Below are 14,881 nucleotides of genomic sequence, written 5' to 3'. Positions count from 1 at the left end.
GGAGGGGATCTAGTGAGGCTTTTGTGTTGGTGGCTGTTAGTTGTGATATTTATTGAGGTGGGAGGCAGGTTAGGTGGGGGTGGGGGTATGGTAAGGTGTAGTGAGTAGGTCCGGGATCCAAGTCTGTTGCTTCTGGTGAGACCTAAAATGGGTTTGGTTTTATAAAAGGCCTCTTTGGTGGTAGGTGGAGAGGAGGTAATCTGAGCGTATGCGAGCTCTGGGTTGGTAATGCCTTTGTTGTGTATCGTGAGGCCTTGTTGAAGTGGTTGAGGAAATGCGGGTATGGAGGGTAGAAAAGGGATAGGGCAAGGGATAGGGTGGTGGCATTGGCAAGCTGGTCTAACTAGGCCATTGTAAATTTTGAGGAAGGTGCTGCCCGTACAGGGGATGTTTGGCATAATGCAAAATGACAACATGATAACTGGTAGGAGGCTTAGCATATTAGAGGGTTTAAGGTAAGGGCGCTAAAATTCAATTAAGCGGAATTATAAGCATGTGGTGGTAACAGGTAACATGAGCTAGCGGGCACAAAAAGCTGATCAGGTAATCAATAAATCAATGGTGCTAACAGGCAGCATGGACTAGCGGGCACAAAAAGCTGATAAAGTGCGACTGGCGCAGGTAATCAATAATGCATGCAGGTAGGTGCTGCATTTACCGTATAAGCGAGGGCATGGTAAGTCAATAGATGTGCAATAGTCGCGCCGGAACAATTTAGCTAGCAGATGGGCGCGGGGGTAGCAGCCTGAGCATTAGTGCGCTATGCATAGCAAGGACGGCATGGTCTAACAGGTAAATGGGAGCTTCTACTTAGTTAGTATTGGGGCATGAGTGTATAGATACAGCAGTACTAGTAGCAGCATTAGAATGTCAGTAAACTATAGGGCATATCACCATGGGACCAGTAGGTGTAAAGGGCGGGCTCAATTGACGTGAGCCTCAAACCTTGTGGGGGTGTCCAAGTGAGTGGATACACAGATTCTGTGGCTGGTGGTCTGATATGATGTGGGCAGTGTTTCTGGCCCTAGGCCCAACAGTCCTGGACAGGCACGGACAGGCTCCAGCCTTTTGTGTTGGCCTTTGGTGGGCGGGCCACCCGGCTAGCGCCTTCCGGTGAAGCAGAACGGGAGAAGTAATCCTCCTGGGCTAATCAGACGGACGGAACGGCAGCTTCAGCTGATATGGTTGCTTAGCAACCAATAAACTATAATATGGCGTCGGCCATTTTATAGAGGTAAACGCTCGTCTCGTGGCACAGCACTCTGGATTATCGGCCGATTAGGGTCCTTAAGGGTTTGGAGGGAGCACCTCACACGCAGCAAAGGGAACAAGGTATAGGGGTGCAGACACCTCAAAAGGAAGCACAGATTGCCTTCAATGTGCAGGATTCCATCGGCGTTCGTCGGAGGATAGTGCAGCTTGTTAGTAGATGAGTGGGGTGAAGAGGGAGGGGGCTGCTGCCCTCCCGATGCGGTTCCTGATCGTGAAGTTAAAGATCTGCCCCGTGACACTCAAAGGGGGGTGCTGCCTCATCATTTTGGTTCTTCTTTTTTTTGGGGTTTGTTGTAATGTATTGGAAACTTATTACTAGGTTGTACTTTGGCATCACGGGCCGAAAAAGTTGTTTGATTGATTGACTTGTTGAGATGCTGCAGTTCTAGAATTGGCTTCAAGCCTCCGGTCTATTTCTTTACTAAGAAGTATCTGGAGTAGACTACAGAACCCGGAGTCGTCTTGGAACTAGCTCTCTCGCACGCTTTTGTAGCATGGACACTACCTACTGCAGGAGCTGAGGGATGTGCTTTTCCTGCCGGGCCACCAGAGGGATCCGCAAACTTTTGCTGAAACTCCAGGGTATGTCTGTGGACGAGAGCGTCCAGCACCCATCTGTCGGTGGAGATCTTCTTCCACTCACTGACAAATCCCGCTAGCCGGCCTCCCAACGGGGTACACAGATGGGGGCCTGATGTCCTGGCCGGTTTAGTCCTGCTTTGGCACCTGCGTTCTGCCTTGGAGGCGACGATGGTGCTGGTCACTCACACAGAAAGCCTTGGAACGGCCTCTGTATGCCTCCTGAGTCCTGGATCAGGAGGGTTGACGGTACGACGAGGAACCCCCACCGAACCCCTTCATCGATCTGCCAGACTTTCCACCGGAGGCTCGAAGGGAAGAGCGGTGCTGCTGCAGAGAGCCAAGGATATGAGCCATTTCTGTATCATTCTTGATCGCCTGTAAGGACTCGTCGACTGTCTTATCAAAGAGGTTGTCCCCGAAGGGCATGTCCAGAACCCTCGTTTGGACCTACTTGCGGAATTCGGTGGCCCGCAGCCAGCTTCGATGACTGAAGCAGACACCCTTTCCCATCTGTCGGAAACCATTGTCGGCAATGTTCAGGGCCACTGTGATGGCATAATCCGACGCCACCTCCCCTTCCTGGAGGAGGTAGATCACCTCTGCTCGCTTGTCATCGGGTAGGAACTCCAGAATCGGGACCAGTTTATACCACAGTTGCCTGTCATACCTGGCTAGGATTGCCAGTGCGTTAGCCGCCTTGACGGTCTATGCCGCAGAGTAGATGACCTTTCTCCCCATGGCATCCAACTTCTTCCCCTCGCTGTCCGAAAGAATGGAGGATGACGATGAGGGGTTAGAGGATCTCTTCCACGCACCCGCTGTGATCGTAGGCACTTGGGTGCAGACTCTGGCACCCAGTACTTTTTCTCCAGCCTGTCGCGCTTGGCTGGGGCTGTGGCCGGGTTCTTCATCAGTGCCAGGCCCTCCTCCCAAACGTCATCCAGGAGAGGCACCACCATGATGGTCTCCCGCCTGGTAGTGGAAAACTTCCTTCCTGGTCTCCTCGGGCGTCGGCTGGAAGAGTTCAGACGCTCTGGCGATCATGGCATGAATGACCCCACTTCTTCCGGAGGAGACATCCTCAGCTGCGACGAACCTCCCGCCGTGACGAGGTAGTCGTCAATTGTGGCCACGTCTGTGTCCTGGTCCCTTGGGGGTGGTGGAAGGAGCGGGTGGGTACAGAGGTTGATGAGCCGGTGCTGGGTGGCGCTTGCCTCTTTTTCGTCTGAGGTTGATCCAGGGCTGCTGGAGTCGCTGGGCCAGCAGACCCAGAGGCATCTTTTTCTGAATTTCTGACATCAATGTGTGTAGGGTTAAGAGGATGTCCAGGGATACATCTCTTGGCAGGGTTGGGGGAGTAGGCCTACTAGGCCCTGCGCCGTTGCGGTTTCTGACATCATCCCTTCGCAATTTCCACCATCGTCGTTCTCCACGTCCTGAATGGACTCTTGAGCCTCCTCGTCCGAGGAAGAAACATCCGTTCCCTGGAGTATGAACCTGCCCTGAGGCCTCCTCGCTCTGTGCCCCCTTTTTTGCATGCTGAGGGGTCGGATTCAGGGTTAGTGACGACATCCTCTTTTCCGGTGTCCTCTCCACAGTGCCCGTCTCCACGGCCCCGGTCGAGGTTACCTTGACCAGGTCAGCACCTTTGGCCTTCGAGAGAGCGGCTGCTACTAGCTCGATCATCGATGATTTTTCACGCGTCACCTGGGCCTTCTTGGACAGGTTGTACTCTTTTTCTTGCACCCTAGGCTTCTCAGGCTTCTCCTGCAGCTTGTCCGGGTTGGCAGATTTCCCCTTAGAGGAGGAGCTGGATCGATGGCTGGAGATGGAGGCAGATGGTGAGGTTGATCGCGCCCTGCCCATCACAGGACACACTTGCGTGGCTACCCCGACAGAAACAGACTTGTGTTGCTTGGCCTGGTCTTGGGGCCCCACGGATGGAGCGCCCTCAGAGGACTTAGAAGCCTGCTCCTCGTACCGGCCGGTCCTGGATGAGGCATGCCCCTGTTTGGGAAACGAGGCAGAGGCCTTGGCGCTGAGCTACATCGCCAGTCTATTGTGACCATCTTTAATGGGTCTCTTGCTGAACCGGAAACAGATCTGGCAATCTCCTCCTTAGTGGTCCAGGTAGAGACAGAGGCTGAGAAGGGGTTTGTCCTCTACAAACACGTTCCATAGTCCGCAGCTGGAACAGACCTTGAAAAGTGAGTTTCCCTCTTTCTTCTTTTCCGACACAGTCCTGAGTGCGGAGTAGACCCATGGCCTTCTGGAACTTTTTATGAAAACACGACAATCATTGCACTTGATGGGCACGAAATTCACAGACAAACGGATCCCCGCTTGTCAGGTGGATGGAGAGAAAGAGCACATGGGCTTTGCTTGACAAAAATGGACTTTCCCAAAAAAGCGCAAAAAAATGTAGAATAGCTCAGAGAGCAAAACTCGAGGACTCGCCAACACTTGACCGTGCAGTAAGCATCTGAAGCTGGCTAAGAGAGGAGGGGCTTAGAGACAGGGCATTCTTTGACTGGGGACAGTATGACCCAGAGTTCAGTGATTGGTTTAGAGGAGAGATACAGTTTTTAAGTGAAAGTGAAACTGTTTTTTCTTTTACAGAGGAGTTCCGGCCTGACGACTGGGAATATTCATGATCATGTGAATCCATGCCAGACCCCATGCTGGAGAAGAATAGGAAGCTGTAAAATATCTTAAAAAATAAGCTATTAGTGGAATTCCTGAACTATACCTGCAGACCAAACGCTAGCAACTTCCTGGAACCAATGGCTACTTCAGGTATGAAACCGGTGTCCAGGCCAAACAACAAGAGTGTATGTGCAGACCAAATGGTTAAATGAAGTCTACGTTAGATTTTATGATTGTACGTGTCAAGCTGATGTTATGTAGGGGATAGGCACAAGTTACCTGTTGTATGCACTTTTTTTATTTGGACAAAAATGTTATTCTGAATATCCCAATATGTCATTTAGAGCAATTTACAAGGGCCTTTGGCTCTTCACTCAGCTAATGTGCTCACTCCCACGTAATTCCATGACATTATCAGATCTAGGTATCACCCCTCGGGATCCCTGTGGAGAACCCCATTGCATTTTTGTTCCCCATTGATTTTAATCCTAGTCTGTGCCCAATAGAGGATTCTGCTAAATCTCTTAGGTTTTACCACACTGTATTTCTTCCCTCTGTTGTGATTTTTAGAGAAAGAGGGACTAGGGCACAGCTAGTAAGGGGTTGCAGGTTTGGGAGATTAGAAATGGAGGCTGTTAGGCAGAAACCTGTGCAGTTCCCTTAGGGACCACTGCAAAAGGCTTAGGACTACAGGTGTTGGCAGTAAACCCAATTGGTAGCAGTCTGTACCACCCAGATTTACCTGGTAGCTGTGGCTGAGAAGCCAGGCTTCTCTCAAGAAGAGTTAGACAGTATATAGAGTATACAAGATAGGTGCCAAAATACAGTAGCACAAGCAAACACTGACCAGAGCTTTGGTATCAAAGTATATAATTATTTATTTAAAGACACACTTATAGAAACACTCCAGCACTATTATTGTAAGCAAGTTCAAAACACAGTCACTATTAATGTATATACATCCCTTATTCCTTATTAGACAAGTCTTAGTTAACACCACTTATTTTCAGACAGAGGTGAGCGCTTAACTAAAGATGACACTCCAACAAGTTATCAAAAAAGGGAGGGAAAAGGCAGAAATTAGGAAAGCACACAACACTAATACTTTAGGAGCACCCAGCAAGGCAGGCAAGTCAAAGTCTACTAGTGAGCAAAAAGTTCAGAGGCCAGGCTCCCTCTTGGAGAGAACAGAACACCAATGCGCCCAAGATCACACAGTTTAAGGAGCTTTGAAAAAGTCTTGCAGAGCGTTAAAAACGGAATTAGTTCAGCTCAGAAAAGTTCAGTTAGCCAGCCTAGGGTCAGTCCAGGTGGTAAGTCGAGGATTTAGTAGTCACCCCGTGCAGACCGTTGCAAGGGAGGCTAGGTGGACACAGTACCTTTAAAATGGAGAGGATCCTCCAGCGGGGGCAGTTGTTCCTGGCAGCGGGTGCAAGTCGCGGCATCGTCCAGAGGAAGAGAAGATCTCGATGTGGAGGAAAGCTGAAGGTCGTTGCACTGCCAGGGAAGAAACCAGCCGCGGAGTTCTCCGGTTAAAAGGTAATACCCTTTTATTTGCGGTAGTGGTAAATCGTGGTATCCCAGTTGCCGGGGTGCTTGGCACAGGCAAGGCGGCCACGAGATGATCCGGGGAGGCGAAAAGACAGGCAAACTGGTTATCCCCACCAGTCAAAGGAAGAAGACTCCTTGGATGAAGATCTTCTCTGTCGTCGGGAAAAGGGGTGAGACGGTTCAGCAGGGCTCCACCAGTGGCGTCGTCGTTGCAGGTCGGCTCAGCTTCTCCCTCCTTGGATTCTTAGGTCCTGTGGCGACGTCTGAAGTTCCATTCCCCAAAGCCCTGCTTTTATGCAGAAAACCCCCATTCATTAGTCCTCGCTGTCACTCAAACATGCTAAGTGGTGAGCCGGGCGGCTCACCACTGGGCCAATCACACAAGAGTGCGACTTGAGATGCCGAGACAACTCAGTCCAGGGTGCCTAAACCCCCCTCCCACACATCCTGTAGACCCAGACAGAGTGGCACCACTTTTGGAGGCTTCTGTGTAGAAGCCCGCCAAAAAGTGGAACAAAGGGCTCGTCTTGGGTTGGAGTTACAGAGGCGAACACAAACTCCATTTTAAAACCGAGTTCTGACAAAAAGACCCAACCGGGGAATACATATTAAATAAATAACCCGGCGGTATCTTTAACATTGCACCAAAAAGTGGTGCGTTAAAAATGAATGGGAAAATCCCATAGAAAATATTCTGGTGGAATATTTCGCGTGGTAACCACTGCCATCAGCCAGAAACTCGACGAGGGGGGACTGCACAGTGCCCCCTCGAAAAACAGACCCAGGGGCAATCCAATTACCCCTAGCAGTACTTCCACATTATGATGGTGTGTACTGGTTCTGTTCCCAATTTAAGACTAGTAAAGTCAATGGTGACTTTACATGCCCTGGGAGACAGTAGTCAGTCCCAGGGTATGGCGTCTATGTTTGGGGGTCACTATGACACCCCTGTGTTACTGCTCTGAGGGTGCTGTGTAACACACTTACCAAAAACCACATGAAACCCTATGGAGTAAAAGACCCCATAGCCCATAAAACACATTACAAAGTCAAAGGATATCTCAAATCATGTCTAAGAGTGGGAGAAAAAGAGTCTCACTCATAGCAGGAGAAAAGAATAAACCCCAAAAATCCAGCAAAGCTGCTGGGGGACACACTAGGTTTGGGAAATTATCCTTAACAGATAATTCTCCCTAACACTTGCCCGCCCCTCCCCCAGACTAAGGGACAGGAGGATTTAATCCACTCCTGGATGAATCGCATACCTCTAGTCGATGACATACATCCTAGAGAGACCATCAGCATTTTGGTAGTGACACTCCGACCTGTGCTCAATGGTGAAATCAAACCCTTGCAGGCAGATTGACCATCTCAATAGTTTTGGGTTTTCCCCCTTTATTTGCATCAACCATCTCAAGGGTTGGTGGTCAGTCTGAATGACAAAAGTAGAACCATACAAGTATGGCCTAAACTTCTTCAGTGCCCGCACAATAGCAAAACATTCTCTTTCAATTGTTGCCCACCTTGTCTCAGGATCCTTCAGCTTTCTGCTGATGAAGCAAATGGGGTGCTCCCTACCTTTCTCATCCAGTTGGCTAAGGACTGCACCTATACCTACATTAGAAGCATCTGTCTGCACAATGAAAGTTTGGTGGTAGTCAGGAGCTCTCAATACTGGTGCTTGGCATAGAGCTTTATTCAGGTTTTCAAAGGCCTGATTGCACTCCTCATTCCATTTGACCTTCTTAGGGAATTTTGGAGAGGAGATTACATTCAGTGGAGAAGCTATGGTCCGATAGTTCTCTATGAAATTCCTGTAATACCCAGTGAGCCCTAGGAAGGCTCTCACCTGGGTTTGAGTAGTAGGTGTTGTCCAATTTGGCACAGCTTCAATCTTACTGAGTAAATGCCTTATTTCTCCAACTCCTACCTCATGCCCAAGGTAGACCACCTTACTCTGACCAATCTGGCATTTACTTGCATTTATGGCCTGTCCAAGAGCCTGCAAAACATGTCCTAGGTGGTTAACATGCTCTTTCCAGGATTGGCTGAATATTGCAATATCGTCCAAGTATGCCATGCAGAAGTCCTCCATCCCAGCCAGAACCTGATTTACCATCCTTTGGAATGTTGCAGGTGCATTTTTCAGTCCAAAAGGCATAACCTTAAATTGGTATAAGCCAACTGGGGTAGAAAATGCAGTTTTCTCCTTGGCATGGTCTATCAGGGCTATTTGCCAATAGCCTGATGTAAGGTCAAATGTGCTGAGGAACTCGGCTGAACCAAGTCTATCCACCAACTCATCTGTCCTTGGCAAAGGGTGGGCATCAGTCTTGGTGACTGCAATAAGAGCTCTATAATCCACACAGAATCTCAATTCTTTGGATCCTGCCTTTGGTACTAACACAACTGGGCTAGACCATGGACTAGTAGAGTGCTCTATTACCCCGAGATCAAGCATCTTCTTGACCTCCCCTTTGATGTGTGTCCTTACATTTTCTGACATTCTGTATCCTCTGCTTTTGACTGGCAGTCACCAGGGAGTATATCATGCTGGCCCCAAGTGGTCACGCCTGGTGAAAGTGAGAACAAGGAGGCAAACTGATTTAACATAGATTTGCACTCTTCTTGTTGCTCAGGTGTCAGATTTGAAGAGAGATTTACACCTTCAATCTTTTCATCCAGGGGTAAGCCTCTGAGGAGATCAGGGAGAGCTTCACTCTCTTCTTCCTCTTCTGTTGAAGCTAGAAGCAAGGCTCCTACTTCAGGCCTGGAGACATATGCCTTTAGTCGGTTGTTGTGGAAGACTCTGGGAGCCTCCTTGGGATTGCCCAGGTCCGCCAGATAGATCACCTGTCCAAGTTTACCCACAACCTTGAAGGGTCCCATCCATTTATCTTGCAAGGCCCTCTGTCTTGTGGGGATCATAACTAGAACTAGCTGGTCTTGAGTGAACTCAACCATGTTAGCCTTTTGGTCATGCCAATGCTTGACCAAAGCTTGCCCAGCTTTCAGGTTATCACTAGCTTCTGCCATCATGTGTGACATTCTCCTCTGGAGACCTATCACATAGTCAGTCACTCTGACTGGCTTGGGGGAAGGAGCACTCTCCAACCCCTCCTCAATCAGGGCCAATGGACCTCTGACTGGATGGCCATAAAGAAGTTCAAAGGGAGAATAACCTACTCCCTCCTGAGGGACTTCTCTATAAGCAAAGAGAAGGCATGGCAATAGAAGGTCCCACTTTCTTTTAAGGGGATCTTCTAAAGCACCTATCATGCTCTTCATGGTTCTGTTGAACCTTTCTACCAACCCGTTTGTCTGAGGGTGGTAGGCGGTAGAGAACGTGTAAGTAACTCCATAGGTTTTCCACATGGCTTTCATGTAGTGGGACATAAAATGTGACCCCCTGTCAGAGATTACTTCCTTAGGAAACCCAACCCTGGTAAAAATACCAAGGAGGGCCTTAGCCACAGCCTGAGCTGTAACAGTCCTCATAGGAATTGCCTCAGGGTACCTAGTAGCATGGTCTACTACAACAAGGATAAACCTGTTGCCTGAGGAGGTTGGGGGATCAAGGGGACCAACAATGTCAATCCCTACCCTCTCAAATGGGACTCCCACAACTGGGAGAGGCACTAAAGGTGCCACATTCTTGGAACCAACCTTACCAGAAGTTTGGTAGGTGTGGCAGCTCTTACAAAACTCATCTAAATCAGCCCCCATTTTTGGCCAATAAAAGTAGAGTGAGAGCCTTTCCTTGGTCTTCTTGAAACTCAAGTGACCAGCCAAAGGAATCTCATGGGCCAGTTGCAAGAACTGTTGTCTGTTTGCTTGAGGTACTACAAGCCGCTTGTAGTCTCCAGGTGCAGACTCAGTTGGTTCACTATAGAAGAGGCCATCTTCCCAGTGTAACCTATACTTCCCAGGCTCTTGCCCATCAGCCTGATAAGCTGCCTGTTGGAGAAGACCTTCCAGAGTTGGACATTCTCTCTGTCCCTTACTGAAATCTGCCCTGTTGGGTCCACCTTCTGCCAGTAAAGACTGCAGCTCAGGATGGTCAACAGGATCCAGATCTCCAATGAGTTCTTGGCCTTCCACTAGCTCCTCTTCAGAGTCTAGCTCAACCACACAGGGTCGTACCTCCCTCTCAGCCTCAGCTGGAGGTGGAGTTACAGGTGTAACTTTGGACCACCTAGGGGAAGTCCTTGTTGGAAGCACTGGAGTGCTTGCTGCTGGCTGTTTCCTAGAAGTCTTGGGTTTCCCCTTTGCTTCTTGTTGTTCCGAGATAGCAAGTTGTAACTCCAGTGGAGTAGGAGTGATATCCTTCTTCATCATCTCCTTGGAAGTACCTCTCATGGTTCTCTCCCTTGCAGGTCTGTTGAGCTCCTGTAACCTTTTACTAGGAGGTCTGAGCGTATGTGACACTACTCCAAGAGTCTTCAGGTCATTACCCAACAGATCCCTTCCTGGCACCTCACTTTGTATGCTGACAGTTATCTTCACAGTCATGTCATTACACTGGATGAGAACTGGTAACTGGGGAAGCATCTGCACAGGCCCTCCAGATAACTTGGTGAGGCGTTTGGGTGCTTAACAACATCCTCTGCCTGAAAAAATGATTTATCCACCACAGTTATGCTGGCCCCAGTGTCCCTAATGGCAGGAATCTCCTGACCATTCACCTGGACACTGTCCTTATAATACTCTTTAGTATTATCTGGGATATAATTATATACATCTAAATTATGTTGTTCCCACAACCCCAGAGACACTAAAGGAACACTAGCTGAGACTCCAATGGGTTCATCAGCTAGTAACAGAAAGTTTCCACTGGCCATCTGTACTTCCTCCTCTGGAGCGAAAGCTAAGGAGACAGTGTGGACCCCTGAAGGTTTACCCTTGCATCTGGGATCCCCTTTCACATGGTCAGTCGAGCTACAAACATAGCATTTACCAAATGCTTTCTGGAATGGTGGCTTGCTCTGACCGCCTTCTGGTTTGGCACCAGAAGGTACAGTAGCCTGATTCGGTTTCCCTTGTGGCTTACACTTATTGTTTTGTTTGGGGCCCTCTTTGGGATTGGAATTATTAGAATTCTCTTTGGAGTCCTTTTTTGGCTGTTTCCCCTCATCCTTCTTCTGAGTTACCCCAGAGTCCTTGTGAGTAGCCGTGTTGGCAACCCACAAGTCAGCAGCCTTAGCTAGTTTTCTGGAATCTAATTCCTTTGAATCAGCCAAGTGCTGTCTGAGCTCAGGAGAGCAGGCATCATAAATTGACTCCAACATCACATGATTCTTCCTTCCCTCATAAGTGTTCACCTTGTAACCCTTAATCCATCCCTCGAAGTTCTTCAAACTTTCACTCACCCAGGTAGCCCAAGGGGTACCATCATGCTTTTTGAGGGTCCTAAACCTCTTAAGGTACTGGGAAGGGGTCTTCCCAAATCTAGCTATCAAAGCTAGCGTCACACATTCATAATCCTTCTTATCCTCCTCCCCCAACTCCATTACCACATCAGTTGCAACAGGGGGGAGCCTAGAGAACAACCAGGAAAGTAACTAATTTCCTGTAATGTTCTGGAGCCCATGATTATACTCAAACAGACTCAACCAATCCAACACATCCAATTTAGGCTCATACATACCCACAAGCTCTTTAGGCATCTGAGGTCTTTTGGGACTGGAACTCCTAGTGGATCCGGAGAGAGAACAATTTTCAACAGACAATTTCTTCATCTCTAACTCATGCTTGAGCTCCATTTCCCTGAGCCTTAGTTCTTGATTCAGTTCTTGGTGTCTTTGTTCTGCTTGAGTATTACGTTTTTTAAACTCCAATTCCAGTTTCATTTTCTCCAGTTCCAGATATTCGGGACTAAATGTAGGACCTGGCAAAGGTCCAGTAGGTACAGCTGGCAGAGCAGGTTGAGGCCTAGGGGGGACAACTACATCATCCTCACCCTCCTCTTCTGCTTCTGACTCAAGATTATCAATACTAGGATCAATATCAATATCATTACTGTTATCCACATTTGCTGGTGTGGTAGGTTCCTCTGAACCAGCATCCAGACTTTGGTTTGCTAACAACCTTTCTATTAGCTCCATTTTCTTGCCTTTAGTCAGGAGATTCTTATGCTTACAGAGAACTCTAAAACAATCAGCAGTTTTTGTAGCCAGGGACTCTTGACTATAACTTTCCATAGTTGACAGGTTAGAAAAGAACTTTTTTAGTGCTAAGCTTTGTGGTTAGTTGCACTAAGGTATCTATAAGCACACTAAAATGTATACTCAATACAAATCCCACCGCTGTACACCAGTGTTAGGCAGAAAACATACAGTAGCACAAGCAAACACTGACCAGAGCTTTGGTATCAAAGTATATCGTTATTTATTTAAAGACACACTTATAGAAACACTCCAGCACTATTATTGTAAGCAAGTTCAAAACACAGTCACTATTAATATATATACATCCCTTATTCCTTATTAGACAAGTCTTAGTTAGCACCACTTATTTTCAGACAGAGGTGAGCGCTTAACTAAAGATGGCACTCCAATAAGTTATCAAGAAGAGAGGGAAAAGGCAGAAATTAGGAAAGCACACAACACTAATAATTTAGGAGTACCAAGCAAGGCAGGAAAGTCAAAGTCTACTAGTGAGCAAAAAGTTCAGAGGCCTGGCTCCCTCTTGGAGAGAACAGAACACCAATGCGCCCAAGATCACACAGTTTAAGAGGCTTTGAAAAAGTCTTGCAGAAAGTTCAAAAAGGAATTAGCTCAGCTCAGAAAAGTTCAGTTAGCCAGCCTAGGGACGGCCCAGGTGGTAAGTCGAGGATTTAGTAGTCGCCCCGTACAGACCATTGCAAGGGAGGCTAGGCTGACATAGTACCTTTAAAATGGAGAGGATTCTCCAGCGGGGCAGTTGTTCCTGGCAGCGGGTGCAAGTCGTGGCGTCGTCCAGAGGAAGAGAAGATCTCGATGTTGAGGAAAGCTGAAGGTCGTTGCACTGCCAGGGAAGAAACCAGCCGCGGAGTTCTCCGGTTAAAAGGTAATACCCTTTTATTTGCGGTAGTGGTAAATCATGGTATCCCGCTTGCCGGGGTGCTTGGCACAGGCAAGGTGGCCACGAGATGAAACGGGGAGGCGAAAAGACGGGCAAACTGGTTATCCCCACCAGTCAAAGGAAGAAGACTCCTCGGATGAAGATCTTCTCTGTCGTCGGGAAAAGTGGCGAGACGGTTCAGCAGGGCTCCACCGGTGGTGTCGTCGTTGCAGGTCGGCTCCCTGTTCACTGTGCTCAGAGAGGCACAGCTTCACCTCACTGATGAAGCCCAACAAGGCTGAAACGTGTATGGGGTTGCTGTTGGTACTCTTGTTCAGAGAGGAATTGCCATAGCATTTTGGTGCTGGACTGCCCATGTGGGCGGGACAAAAACTGATATGCAAATATATATTTCCCACCTGTGAAAGGTACAGTGAGCAAAAAGCGTGTGCTGCAAACTCTCATCTCAGAATAGGTTATCATGCCATGTTCTTTCTGGAGAGGAGAGCCTGCTACCTTTTTTTAAATATTTGCAAGGAACTTGGGGTTGGTCACCCTGAGTTACCTGGGGGCAACCAGACGTGGACTCCCTGCTCACTGTGCTCAGAGAAGCACAGCTTCACCTCACTGATGAGGCCCAACAAGGCTGAAACACGTGTATGGGGTTGCTCTTGGTGCTCTTGTTCAGAGAGGAATTGCCATAGCATTTCGGTGCTGGACTGCCCATGTGGGCGGGACAAAGACTGATATGCAAATGGATAGTTCCCACCTGTGAAAGGTACAGTGAGCAAAAAGCGTGCGCTGCAAACACTTATCTCAGAACAGGTTATCATGCCATGTTCTTTCTGAAGAGGAGCGCCTGCTACCTTTTTGGAAATATTTGCTGAAATCATGTTATGTTGTACTGTGTTAGATTTCTTGCAGAGACCTGCTATTGCTGCCCGGGTGGTCTCCTGGCATTAGGGGAAATGTGGAGTGAATTCTGTGGGTTTGGTTCGTATTTCCAAAGAGGAAGCTCATCTATTTATGTGCATCAATCCAGTCCTTCCGAATTCTCCACCAACTCATTTAAATAAGGAGCAAACTGTTATGGCTCACTTTCAGACTTTAGGAAATAAATCAGATAGAGCAGAAGCAAGGTGTAAGATAAAAGGCGTTCTCAACACGTACTATAGCCATTCAAATGCACGAGAAATGCCACACAATTAGGGCGGTTAGACCATAATATTAGTTTCCATAAGTGCATAGCTCCTGCAACATCTTAATGCAATTCTGGACTTCCCCACCACCATCATGGATTAAACTAACTCATACAATACCTCATACAATACAGTATTAAGAATTTGTGGCACAGAGATAATAAAACACATCCCTTCTTCACTTATCCATAATGTTTCCATCCACATTTCCCTTTACACAGTTTGACTCTACTATTGGAGGCTGCCAATCCTGAATTATTATTCCTGTGGTTGTTTTAGGTAATTGCACAAATTATCCTCCACTCTACAAGGGTTCACTTGAACACTTCTTGAGCACATCACACAGCCACACACAATTTCTAGCACTACAAGATTTTCTCCCAGAAAAAACTTTAATGAAAACGAGCATTCTAGTATATACATAACTCTACATACTGATACAGCGCACATCCCAAACAATACACCTTGCCCTCATCCCAGCTCATATTTTATTAAAAGTATCTCAGTTTATCTGTCCCTGCACCCATTGTACCCTCCCCACAGCATTTTCCCTCACAGGTCTGAACATTTCTTAACGGTGGCAATATACA

The sequence above is a fragment of the Ambystoma mexicanum genome, chromosome 6p (assembly GCF_040938575.1).
Source record: "Ambystoma mexicanum isolate Mex_15411 chromosome 6p, UKY_AmexF1_1, whole genome shotgun sequence".
In the NCBI taxonomy this organism is placed as follows: Eukaryota; Metazoa; Chordata; class Amphibia; order Caudata; family Ambystomatidae; genus Ambystoma; species Ambystoma mexicanum.
The sequence above is the reverse complement of the archived record's forward strand: the minus strand, read 5'-3'. Positions refer to the sequence as shown.